The 14,465-nt window shown below is 36.9% G+C and overlaps 1 long non-coding RNA gene across 1 annotated transcript in view; it reads right to left on the bottom strand.

Moving 5' to 3' along the window:
- LOC147581044 (uncharacterized) overlaps positions 1–14,465 on the bottom strand; it is a 112,620-nt gene that overhangs the window by 21,330 nt on the left and 76,825 nt on the right. The window contains exon 2 of the long non-coding RNA XR_015251340.1: positions 2,272–2,371. This is a non-coding gene — a long non-coding RNA (uncharacterized LOC147581044). The remainder of the gene's footprint in view (positions 1–2,271; positions 2,372–14,465) is intronic.

Below are 14,465 nucleotides of genomic sequence, written 5' to 3'. Positions count from 1 at the left end.
TCTGAGCAGTAGGTCTCAACACTGGGCTTAAAATACTCAGCAAACCATGTTGTAAACATGTGCTATCATCCAAGCTTTATTGCATTTATAGAGCCAGGCAGAGTAGATTCATCATAATTCTTAAAGACCCTAGGATTTTCAGGATGGTAAAAACACTGCCTTGACCCCTGAGAAGAGAGTCAGTCTGTCCTGTGAAGCTTTGAAGACAGGCACTGACTTCCCCTTTCTAGCTCTGACAGTCCTAGATGGATCTTCCAATATAAGGCTATTTCATTTACATTAAAAAATCTTGTTTAGAGTAGCCTCCTTCATTAATGATCTTAGCTAGTTCTCCTGGAGAACTTGCTGCAGCTTCTACATCAGCACTTGCTGCTTGATCTTGCATTTTATGTTTTGAAGACAGCTTCTTTCCTTAAACCTCATGAACCAATATCTGCTAGCTTCATACTTTTCTTCAGGAGCTTCCTCAAGTCTCTCAGCCTTCATAGAACTGAAAAGAGGGCCTTGCTCTGGATTAGGCTTTGGTTTAAGGGAATATTGTGGCTGGTTTGATCTATCTAGACCACAAAACTTTCTCCTTATCAGCAATAGTCCATTTCACTTTCTTATCATTAATGTGTTCACTGGAGTAGCACTTTTAATTTCCTTCGAGAACTTTTCCTTTGCATTCACAACTTGGCTGTTTGGCACAAAAGGCCTAGCTTTTGGTCTGTCAACCAAAAGCTTCCAACATGCCTTCCTCACAAGCATAATCATTTCTAGCTTTTGACTTAAAGTGAGAGAAATGTGATTATTCCTTTCACTTGAATACTTAAGAGACGTGTAGGATTATTATTTTTTAAAAAAAAATTTTTTTTTTCAATGTTTATTTTTGGGACAGAGAGAGACAGAGCATGAACGGGGGAGGGGCAGAGAGAGAGGGAGACACAGAATCGGAAACAGGCTCCAGGCTCCGAGCCATCAGCCCAGAGCCTGACGCGGGGCTCGAACTCACGGACCGCGAGATCGTGACCTGGCTGAAGTCGGACACTTAACCGACTGCGCCACCCAGGCACCCCTGTGTAGGATTATTAATTGGCCTAACTTCAATATTGTTGTGTCTTAAGGAATAAAATGCCCAAGGGGAGGGAGAAAGATGGGAAATGTCCAGTGGAATAGTCAGAACACACACAACAGTTATCGATTAAGTTTGCCATCTTATATGGGAGCGGTTGGCATTCCAAAACAATTACAACAGTAACGTCAAAGATCACTGATTAGATATTTTTATATGGTGACAGATGATAGCTACACTTGCTATGAACATAGCATAACATACAGACTTGTTGAATCACTATGTTGCACACTTGAAATTAATGTAACATTGTGTGTCAGCTGTATTTTAATTAAAAAATCACTAGAGATAACCATACAAATAAAATGAAAATTAAAAATATTACAAGAATCATTAAAATGTGACAGAGGAATGAAATGAGCAAATGCTGTTGGAAAAATGACACCAACTTGTTCAATGCAGGGTTGCAACAAACCTTCAAATTATAAAAAATGCAGTATTTGTGAACCGCAATAAAGTGAAGCACAATAAAATGAGGTGTGCCTGTATTTTCCAATTAACAATATCTAATTAATGGCTCTTATGGAAAAAAAATATCAAAAGGCTCTTAATGGAACAAGCATTAGTTACTCGAAACTCCGTATCTCTAGCCACAAGCCATTTTAGCAATATGATTACAACCATGGGGTTGCACTATGAAGTTAATTCTGTTGTTGAAGGGTGAACTGTCCCATCATTATTGTAAGATGAGTATGTAAGACATTAACACTTTAGAGTTCACAGAGGAGTTCCAGAAATGTACTTTTTTTGTACCAAATGCTACATTTGTGAAATATATCTACATATAAATGAACATACTCTATTTCAATCTAGAACAAAACAAAACTTAGAAATGGGTAGCCAGGATAGGGTAGAAACAGTTGGGTTGGAGTTTGCCACTTACTAATTAAAACTTTGGTCAAATAATTTAACTTTTCTTAAGGTTTCCTCGGATGTGAAATGGGGCTGATCATAGTTTACAGTTATTGTGAGGATTAAATGAGATGATGTTTTCTTGAGAGAAGAGACTAAGTAAAACAGGCATGTCAGTAGAGGGAGAACATTACCTATTAAGCATTTTCTTTTGTTTCTGTATTAATACCCCAAACTTTTCTGTATCAATACCCCAACAGAAGCTTGTCAATATGGTATCTTAAAAACTAAATGTGATATTTTACCCTATAATCTGCCATCTTTGAAGTCACCTTGTCATTATGGACCCACGCGGAGGTTGCGGTCGCCCACAGAAGGACTTTGCTGCTCCCAGGAACAGGCAGCCTGTGGGAGAAGCAGCTTTACACACATAGTTTTGCTTCTCCAGTTGTTTCCATGGAGGAGTAACAGAAATAGGAGCCCCTGCTCTGGTCTGAAGGCAGAGTATTAGAATTCAGGAAGAAGCCTCTCTGCTAGTATAGCTAAGGGGGGTGTCCTGAATAGCATGGCCAAGGGCAGCTGTTTTTCTTCTCTCTTTAACTGACCTGAATATCAAATTTCAGAATTTTTGTCCCAGTTAATATGGATCCTGGTAAGGCCTACTTTTCACACTATCTGTAACAGGACATCATAGACTTCAGGGGTTTTTTTCACACTGATAAAAAGAACCTGAGAGTTACCATATATACACAGTTGGGATACTGAAAACCTCTGGGTACACCTAGAAACATGGGTTTATTGCAGTTTTGTTTTTCTTCTACAAGGACTTCCCTCCGGTTCTTAAATTTACCTCCAACAGTTTGTTTCTAATGTCAGTGACATCCTAATTTACTCTCCTAAGCACTTACAGAAGAACTCCTTCAATAATCAGCACAAATCTCTATGTTCTGTATCCAAAATATTTTTCAGCAGAGAAAGAGAATCAGTAGAACCAAAGAACATATTCCAGGAGAGTCTGTTACCACTCAAACATTACTACTGGGGTCCAGAATCAATGGGGCCCATAACTCTGAGGTCTAGTTTTCAATAAACAAGTTTGCTTTATTCTTTAGGCATTAGTTCTCAAAGTGTGTCTCCTGCCCACCCCCCAAGCCTCACCAGTGTCCCCTGGGAACTTGTTAGAAATGCCAATTCTTGGGGCGACTGGGTGGCTCAGTCGGTTAAGCCTCCAACTTGGGCTCAGGTCATGATCTCGTGGTTCGTGAATTCAGCTCCGCATTGGCTCTGTGCTGACAGCTCAGAGCCTGGAGCCTGCCTCAGATTCTGTCTCCCTCTCTCTTTGCCCCTCCTCTGCTCTCTGTCTCTCTCAAATAAACATTAGAAAAAGAAATGCCAATCCTTAGGTTCCACCCTAGACCTCCTAAATCAATGACTCTGGGTGTAAGGCATTCTGTATTTGAACAAGTCCTCCAGGGATTCTGATGCAACTCAAGGTTGAGAACCAGTGCTCTGAGCCAACACTAGTAGGTGAGGGGTTGAGGGGCATTTCTACTTAGATTGGCTACTTGCAGGGTTTTGCAAATTGAAATTTAGCACAGCTTGGGATCATAGTGTGAACGTACAGTATATGAACTCACCTTTGTCCCTCACACTGCACTTTTTTTTTTTAAGTTTATTTTATTTTGAGAGAGACAGAGAGCATAAGCAGGGGAGCGGCAGAGAGAGAGAGAGAATCCCAAGCAGGCTCTGTAGGGTCAACACAGAGCCCAATGTGGGGCTTGAACCCACAAAACCATGAGGTCATGACCTGAGTGAAATCAAGACTCAAATGCCTAACTGACCAAGCCACCCAGGCTCCCCCTCACACTACACTTTTTGGACCAGAAACAAACCACTGTCTTTTTTATGGCTACAACAGTTATGGTCTATAACAGTCAGTCCTCTGTTATGTATCAGAAGAGTTGAACTAGTCAGGGAAGAGGAATGCCAATGGAACCACCAGCACCAAAAAGATGGAGTGGTTCATATGTCATTCCTCTAACATAGCCTATCGTCCCTAAGCTTCCAGAAAAACCCTCAAAATGTTGTCCTACCGCATTTCCTGAAGAACTAATCAATATGGTTTAAATTTGACATTCTTTGTAGGGCATGCACTTTGGTATAGCAACAAGTTTATTAAATTTAAAAGTTTAGCTTTTTCAAAATTTGAGAAAAAAGTGTGTGTGTGTGTGTGTGTGTGTGTGTGTGTGTGTGTGTACTTAATGTTCCAGGCAAGTAACTTCTTTGCTTGAGGTTTAAGAAACATTAAAATTATCTAAATGAAATTGGCCTATAAACAGGGAATATGTTAAAAATTAGAAGTATTCAAATTTCTCATGTGTCCACTTTTTGCATCTTTGAAGACACATAAATAAGAATTCTGATGTACATCCAGAGGTAGTACCTACCTCTACCTACACAAGTAGGCCATGTTTTATGAATTTGGATTTTGTTTGCTATATAAAGTCTCCATCTGCCTTTCTCTGACTTCCTTGATTTATATGGCTGTTACCAAAAACCCCCACCTCATCAAGGACATACCTGTTGCTGTATAATCTGTTATAAACAGATATAGATATAAACAGTTAAAGATGGTGCCCAGTACTGGGCCATGCAAAATAGTGATGGTGGTGATGATGAGGTAGGGGGAGTGGTGGGTGAAGGAAGTGGTGGTTATGAAATTAGCTACATTTCCAAATGTGTACTCAGGAGAAACATTGTTTTTCAAGGGCTTAGTTCCCATAAAATGCATTACCACTAGGAAATGTACAATTGGATGGGCCATTAAAAATGTAGTGGGCTTGTACAACTTAAATATATTCTTAAAGCTGTGATTATCCCAATGTAATTTTGGCCTTGGACTAGCAATCTCTTAATCAATATAATATTGGTTCTAACACAGCAATCGTAACTTTACCAACTTCCTTGTGGAATTATAATTTTACCAATTTCATTTCTACTCTATTGATAAGCAAGTAAAAAGTTATCTTTCAGTTATGAAATTCTCCCCTTACATTCCTTCGCCTGTTCTCATTTTCAGCTGTGACTTAATTTCTATTTCTGTTTTTAAGTGTTTTTTTGATTAACTGCAAAGTTTGATAGAGCCAGCAGCATAATTAAATCGGTGTATATTGTCATTTGGGTCTTTCCTGAGCTTGCTGAAAGGTTGCTAGGATACTCTCTTAAAGATACAGTTCTCTTGATTAATTGCAAAACCTGGATTGCCCAAGTAACATTTTTATTAATTCATAAAAATACAGGTCAGGATTGCATTTAAATTTATAGCAAGATGAGTGGTATATATCTCTGGATGCTTTTAGCTTTACAGAAATGTGTCTAGGTACACTTATAAAGAATGTGTTTTGAATTACAATTTAGTGGTTAAGAATTAGTCACTTTTAGTTAAGGGAGAGTATTCCTTTGTGTTGTACAATGTATACGGGTTTGGGACTGAAAGAACTCTGAACTTTAAATTGCCACTAGGAAATAATCCATGGTGTAATACTGTAGACATCCTACTGTAGTTATTAGGATTATAATTATTGACATATTCAATTCCAGAATTTCATATAAAGTACAATTATTGTTTCTGGTTGATTTAATAAAATAAATCAAGAAACTGATAAACAACTTCATCTATAATAGTTTGATGTGATATGGCCAGTTGTTTCAAAGGTTAAGGATGAGCAAATGGCTTTAAATGGTTGGCATTCTTCCAACAATTGTTTCATAGCTAATAAATCTGAAAATAACTATGACTGAACCTACTCAACTGTCAATCATCCAGTTCATCTATTCATTCACTTAAAAGCCTCCAAACACTTTATGGGGCTTATATTATATACAATGCACTTTAGTAGAAATCAAAAGTGGATTTTTAGATGACATGAAGCTTTTATTTCAGAACAGCAATTTTTATACTAATATGGAAGATAGATTACACCATTCAAGAATTGCACATAAGAAATAAGAGAACATAAATAACTAGAAAATAATTAACAAACTGGGAATAAGTACATACCCATCATCATTACTTTAAATGTAAATGGTCTAAATGCTCCATTCAATAGATAGTATGCAGGAATGGTTAAAAAATAGACTCAACTATGCTGCTTATAAGAGATTCACTTTAAACCTAAAGACACACACAGATTAAAAAGTGAAAGGATGGAGAAAGATTTTCCACACAAATGGAAGGAAAAACAAAAGCCAGGATAGCAATACTTAGACAAAATAGAATTTAAACAAAGACTGTAATAAGAGACAAAGAAGGACATTACATAATGATAAAGGAATCAATCCAACAAGAGGAGGTAACAATTGTAAATATCTACGTACCCAACATTGGAGTACCTAAATACATAAAGCAAATATTAACAGACATAAGGGAAGAAAGTGACGGCAATACAATAGGAGGGGACTTTAACACTTACATCAATGGGTAGATCATCCAGACAGAAAATAAATAAGTAAACAGTGTTTATGAAAGATACATTAGACTAGATGGACATAAAAGAGATAGAACATTCCATCAAAAACCACAGAATACACATTCTTTTCAAGTACACATGGAACAATCTCCAGGATAGACTACATGTTGGGCCACAAAACAAGTCAATAACTTCAAGAAGACTGAAATCACATCATGCATCTTTTCCAACCACAATGGTATGAAATTAGAAATCAGTTACAAGAAAAAAGAAAAAAACAGAAAAAAAACCACAAACAAGTGGAGGCTAGACAGCATGTTAGTGAACAGGCAATGAATAAACAAAGAAATCAAAGAGGAAATAGAAAAATACATAGAAACAAATGAAAACACAATGTTCCAAAAACCTTTGGCATGTAGTAAAAGCAGTTCTAAGATGGAATTTATTTATTTATTTATTTATTTATTTATTTATTTATTTATTCTTCCATCCATCCATCCATTCAATTTATTTTTAATATGGAAATTTATAGCAATAAAGGCCTACCTCAAGGAACAAGAAAAATCTCAATCTCAATCTAACCTTGTCCCTAAAGAAATTAGACAAAGAAGAACAAAGCCCAAAGCCAGTAGGGGAAAAAATGATAATAAAATCAGAGCAGAAATAAATGAAATAAGACTTAAAAAATAGAAAAAAAATCAAGGAAAGCAAGAGCTGGTTCTTTGAAAAGATAAAATTGATAAACCATTAGCCAGACTCATCAAGAAAAATAAGAAAGGACCCAAGTAAATAAAATTAGAAATGAAAGAGAAGTAACACTGACACCCCAGAAACACAAAGGATTGTAAGAGACTACTACAAAAAAATTATATGCCAGCAAATTGGACAATGTGAAAGAAAAGGATACATTCCCAGAAGCATACAATCTAACAACACTGAATCAGGAAGAAATAGAAAATCTGAACAGATCAATTACAAGTAACAACATTGAATCACTAATCAAAAAACTCATAAGAAACAGAAGCCCAGGACCAGATGGATTCACAGGTCAATTATACCAAACACTTAAAGAAGAATTAATACCTATTCTCCTCAAACTAATCCAAAAAATAAGAGGAAAGAAAGCTCCCAAATATATCAACAAATCCTCAATTATCTTCAACAAAATATTAGCAAGCCTAATTTAATAATACGTTAAAAGGATCAGTCACCACAAACAAGTAGAATTTATTCCAGGGATGCAAAGATGTCTCAATATTCACAAATCAATCAATGTGATACACTTCATCAACAAAACAAAGCATAAAAATCATATGATTATTTCAATAGGTGCAGAAAAAAAGCATTGACAAAATTCAACATCTGTTCATGATAAAAACTTTCAACAAAGTGGGTGTAAAGGGAACATACCTCAACATTAAAAGACCATATATGACAAACCCACAGGTAACATCATACTCAATTGGGAAAAACTAAGAGCCTTTCCTCTGAGATCAGGAACAAGATTAGGATTCCACTCACCACTATTACTCAAGATAGCACTGGAAGTCCTTGCCACAGCAATCAGACACGAAGAAGAAATCAAAGGCACCTATGTTGCTAAGGAAGAAGTTAAATTCTCACTATTTCAGATGACATTATTTCATACAGAGAAAACCCTAAAGACTTCACCAAAAAAAACCATTAGAAGTTATAAATGAATTCAGTAAAGTTGAAGGATACAAAATTAATACCTGGAAATCAGTAGTGTTTCTATACACTAATAACAAAGTAGCAAAAAGAGAAATTAAGAAAAAAATTCCATTTACAATTGCACCAAAAAGAATAAAATACTTAGGAATAAACTTGACAAAGGAGGTGAAAGATTTGTACTCTGAAACCTATAAAACACTGATGAAAAAAACTGAAGATGACACAAATGGAAAGATATTCCATGCTGATATACTGAAAGAATTAATATTGTTAAAATGTCCATACTACCCAAAGCAATCTAAAGATTCAGTGCAATCCCTATCAAAATACCAATGATCTTTTTCACAGAACCAGAATAGTCCTGAAATTTGTGTGGAATCACAACAGACTCCAAACAGCCAAAGTAATCAAGAAGAACAAAGCTGGAAGTTCCACAATTCCAGATTTCAAGACAATACAAAGCTGTAGTAATCAAAACAGTATGATACTAGCACAAAAATAGACACATAGATCAATAGAACAGAATAGAAAGCCCAGAAATAAATCCACATGTATATAGTCGATTAATCTATGACAAAGAAGCAAGAATATACAATGAGGAAAAGACTGTCTCTTCAATAAATAGTGCTGGGAATATTGGACAGCTACATGCAAAAGAATGAAAGTGGACCTCTTTTCTACACCATACACAAATAGATTAAAGACCTAAATGGGAGACCTGAAACCATAAAACTCCTAAAAGAAAACACAGACAGTAATTTCTTTGACATTGTCCATAGAACTATTTTTTTTAGATAAATCTCCTCAGGCAAGGGAAACTAAAGCAAAAATAAACTATTGGAACTGCACCAAAATGAAGTTTTTGCACAGCAAAGAAAACTATTAACAAAATGAAAAGGCAACCTACTGAAAGGAAGAAGATACTTGCAGATGATATATTTGATAAGGAGTTAATACTCAAAATATATAAATAACTTACACAACTCAACACCAAAAAATGATCTGATTAATTTGTTTTCCAAAGAAGGCATACAGATAGCCAACAGGCACATGAAAAGATGCTCATCATTAATCATCAGAGAAATGCAAATCAAAACCACAATGAGATATCATCTTACACCTGTTAGAATGGTAAAATCAAAAAGACAAGAAATAACAGGTGTTGGCAAAAATTTTGAGAGAAGGGGCCCCATGTGCACTGTTGGTGGGAATGTAAATTGGTGCAGCCACTGTGAAAAACAGTATGGAGGTTTCTCAAAATTTTTAAAATAGAAATACCATATGATCCAGTAATTCCACTCTTGGGTATTTACCTAAATAAAACAAAAACACCAATTAGGGAAGATATATGTACCCCTATGTTTACTGCAGCATCATTTGCAATAGCCAAGATATGGAAACAACCTAAGTGTCCATCAATTGATAAATGGATAGAGGAGATGTGAATAAATAAATAAATAAACAAACAAACAAATAAATAAATATTACTCAACTATAAGATTTAATAAGAATGAAATCCTGCCGTTTGCAACAACATGAATAGACCCAGATGGTTTTATGCTAAGTGAAATAAGAGAAAGACAAATACTGTATGATTGCATTTATATGTGGAATCTAAAAACAAGGGAATAAACAAACAAAAAGCAGAAACAGACTCATAGAAACAGACAACTAGTAGTTGCCAGAGGAAAAGGGGATAGGGGAATTGGCAAAATGGGTGAAAGGGAGTGGGAGACATAGGCTTCCAGTTATGAAATGAATAAATCACAGGGATGGAAGGTACAGCAGAGGGAATTTAGTCAATGGTATTGTAATATTGTTGTATGGTGACAAATGGTGAGCATAGAGTAACTTGTAAACTTGTTCAATCATCATGTACACCTGAAATGTAACTGTGTGTCAACTATACTTCAATTAAAAAAAAAAGAAATAATTGAAGAGTAATGGTACAAAATGGTAATGTAGATTCCTCCTGACTTTGTTCCTTCTCATAAAAGAACAAGCAACAACTACTCATGGACAAGACACCAATGAGACAATCTAGAAACACAGGAATGAGGCTGAGGCTCCCCTCCTCCCATCATACACACCACAGAAATTGAGACAGACTGCATTAGAAGGGTCAGAAGAACAGCTACACTTCCCCACTGTGGGAAGAGAGAGCCCAAGAAGTACATCCAGAACCTTCAGCATTGTGGATCATTTTGTGGGAGCCCTTACTCTGGTTTCGTCCCATGGAGATCACAGGGCAATCTGCTGGGCTCAACTACTAAGAATCAAATTGTGATGAACAAGTGGGGAGGGGCTTCTAATAACCAGCACTATATCTTGGTAGACAGAGTTCCCACTAGCACGGCTGAAATAGTAATCCCAAAGAGCAGTTCTGCTCATCTGCAAACCAAGTCAGGGGAGGGGGCAGTCTGACCAGGGAACTCAGTAGGGTGCAGGTCTCCCTAATTTGGGTCCCCAAACAAGGATTTTTGCTGTAGCCTGGCCTTCCTCCGCTCAGCAGAGGTACTGAGTCATAGCCCCATCTGCTGTAAATTGGGGCTCCCGGCTCCCAGCTCTCCCTAGCAGAAAACCTGTTCAAGAAAATTTAGGAGTTGGTGGAGTGGGCCTTCCTAGGCCTCCCTAGCGAAGAGCCTGTGCTATAGCCCCACTTGCTGCAGAGCATGGCCCACAGCCCCATCCGACAGGAAGGGTTGGCAGGAACACTGTGTAACCCAGCAACTCTGGAGCTAAGAGGTGGATGAACAGAGCTAATGGTTCCCAGAGTAAAGCCAGTGGTCCTGTTCTGCCAGGGAACTCGGGGCACAGGATGGCTTAAGTCAAGATCACAAACAAAGAGCATTAGTGGCCTTATACCTGCTTCACTTGCTGCACCTGGACAGGGAAATAATTCATAGCCTCACCTGTTAGCAACAGGTGGGTAACGCCTCAGTCCACCTGACCAGGGAAACTTACCAGATCACATGGGAAGCTGTGTAGCCCATCCAACAGCCTGGCTTACAGTAACGCTTGAACAGAAAGCACAGCCTGCTTTGTCTACAAAGCAAAACCAGTAGTGGCTTCACCAGACCAGGTATTCGATGTACACTCTTGCTTTCTTTGGGTCTCCAAACAATGAGTTGTGCAGACCTGGGTCCTGTCCTGCTGCCCTGTCTACTGCTGAGTATAATACTCGGTCATGACTGTCTACTAAACCTGAGTAGAGAGTCTAGGCAATAGCAGAGCCCATCCTACAACCTCAGTTGGGAAGGGAATCAAGCCAGCAGTCCCAGCAGCTATTCTGAGTATCACACCCCTGACCTCAGAGTGTAAACAGTTACCTTGCCCCAAATTAGACCCTAATAGCAGGTCCCATCTGCCCCAGGACATTACCAACAGACATGTCCAGAAACCCAGACCAAGCTGGCTGGTAAGGAGCTGTCTCTGCTATAGTGAACCTGTAAAGTCTGGAAATAAAGACCACTTACCCGAATGTACAGATACCAACATATGAATCAAGGATCATGACAAATCAGGTAAATATAACCCCACGAAAGGAAACTCATAAAGCTCTAATAATTGATCCTAATGAAGTGGAGGTCTATGGACTGTGACAAATTCAGAATAATCCTCTTAAAGAAGTTTAGTGAACTACAAGAACACACAGAAAACTAAAGAAGATTAGGAAAACAATGCATAAATAATATGAGAAGTCCAACAAAGAAATAAAAAATATATTTAAAAACCCAATTCCTAGAGCTGTAAAATATAATAACTGAAGAATTCAATACAGAGCTTCAAAGGCAGACTTGGCCATGCAGAAGAAGGAATGAGTGATCTGGAAGATAAGACTTTTGAAATTATCCAGTCAGGGGAATAAAAAGAAAAAAAAAAAGAAAAAAAATGAAGAATGCCTCTGGGAATTATAGGACACAATAAAAAGAAATAATATCCACATAATGGGAATTCAGGAGGAGAAGAGAAAGGGACAGAAAATACATTTAAAGCAATAATGGTTGTAAACTCAAAGAATTAAAAATAGAACTATCATATGATTCAGTAATTCCACTTCTGGGAATATATTAGGAGGAAACAACACTAACTTGAAATGATATCTGCTTTCTCATGTTTATAGCAGCATTATTTACAATCACCAAGATATGGAAACAATCTAAGTGTTCACTTACAAATAAAGTAATTGTGGTATATACATATGAGAATGGAATATTATTCTGCCATAAAAAATGAGAAAATCTCTCCAATTGTGAAAACATTAATGAACTTTAAGGTCACTTTGTTAAGTGAAATAAGTCAGACAAAAAAAGAGATAAATACTGTATGATATATTTTATGTCTGGAATCTAAAAAGATAAAAAAAAAACTTGTAGAAAAAATGATCAGATTTGTGGTTACCAGAGGCAGGTGGTGGGGTGGGTGGAGGAATTGGAGAAAGTTGGTGAAAAGGTACAAACTTCCAGTTATAAGATAAGTAAGAACTCGGGATGTAAATGTACATAATGGCTATACTTAACACTGCTGTATGATATGTAGGAAAATTAAGAGAGTAAATCCTAAGAGTTCTTATTATAAGAAAAATATTTTCTTTTTTCCTTCTTCTTTCTAGTGTATCTTTAGGATATAATGGGTGGTAACTAAACCTATTGCAGTAATTATTTTACAATATGTATAAGCCAAACCGTTATGTTGTACACCTTAAACTTATACAGTATGTATGTTAATTATATCTCAATAACGCTAGAAAAATGAGGGAATCAATGAAAATACACTATAGATTAATTGTAGAGTTATTTATGAGAGATAATCGGTAAGTACTTGGTTATCAATTAGATATGGAGGACAGAAGAGGGGGGGACACAGGAGGCTGAGGAGGTGACAATGACAGACTGAAAGGAGACTCTGAAGACAGATTTGGGAGGTAGAGGGTGAGATGAAAAGCTCCTTCGGAAGCCTATTGAGTTTGTTGTGGGACGTCCAAAAGGACAGGTTGAACCAACAAAGGGAAAATCTACACCAGAGATACCGATTTGGGACTCAGTCACATATGTATGGAATTTGTAGCCATAAGTCTGCGCAGGGTTACCCAGTGTGTAAAAAAAAAAAAAAAAAAAAAATAGGTGTAAATGGAAGTAAATCAATAATAGCAGAGATGATCATGTCACTTTTCCTAAAGATCATTGCTCACTTTGAGTTTAATAAATATCTGAAATATACAATTGATGAAGTTGCTGGGTCTTTATCCCTCCTTTCCTACCTTCAAATCTTTCAGAGTAAGAAGCGTACCTTTAAAAAAAATAGGAGAGGCTATCAGTTGTTAAACATTTTTAAGAAGAAGAAATAAGTTCATTGAGAAAATAGACAATACAGATAAGCAAAATAACACAAAGTTACCCTATAGTTCTACCACTCATTTGAAATGCCAATTTTAGTGTGTGTGTATGTGTGTGTGTGTGTGTGTGTGTGTGTGTGTGTGTGTCAATTTTTGGACTTTGCATCTTGTTCCAATCTGCCTTTTCCCAGATCTTACTGTCACATCTTTTTTTTAAAAAAAAATTAAACGTGGGGTGCCTGAGTGGCTGAGCTGGTTAAGCATCCAACTTCGGCTCAGGTCACGATCTTATGGATGTGAGTTCAAACCTCACAACAGGCTCTGTGCTGAGAGTACAGAGCCTGCTTGGGATTCTTTCTCTCTTCCTCTCTCTCTGCTCCTCCCAAACTTGTTTTCTCTCCTCTCTCTCTGTCTCAAAATAAATAAATAAACTTTAAAAATGTAAACATTTTGAACATTCCATGGTTCAAACACCAAATGATATTAAAAAGGTATATAGTGAATTCTTTTTCCTTTCCTTGTCCCTAAACAGTTACACATGCACACACGTGAGAATCCTTCCAGAATTTTTGCCAATGCAAGCAATATGAATTCTTATTCTTCCTCTTTAGTAAATGAAAGGTATATACTATTGTGTAACTTGATTTATGTTACACTCAATATATACCTTGGAAATTATGACATTATTTCTACATGTGAACTTGACTACCTATAATACCCAGTTATTTAATCAAACACCAATCAAGAGAACATCACATGAAGATGGAGGTAGATATTGAAGTGAAGGCCACAGCTAAGGAATGGGAATAATTGCTGGAAACCACTAGAAGCTGCGGGAAAAGCATGAAACAGATCATTCACAGGGCTCCAGAGGGAATGCGGCACTGCCAACACCTTGATTCCAGATTTCCCTCTCTTAGAACAGTGGAAGAATACATTTCTGTTGTTTTAATTTTTGTTATTATTACTATTATTTTGAGAGAGACAGACACAGAAAGAGTGC

This window comes from Puma concolor, chromosome B2 (assembly GCF_028749965.1).
Source record: "Puma concolor isolate L17-30 chromosome B2, mPumCon1.1.hap2, whole genome shotgun sequence".
Lineage (NCBI taxonomy): Eukaryota > Metazoa > Chordata > Mammalia > Carnivora > Felidae > Puma > Puma concolor.
The sequence above is the reverse complement of the archived record's forward strand: the minus strand, read 5'-3'. Positions and strand labels throughout refer to the sequence as shown.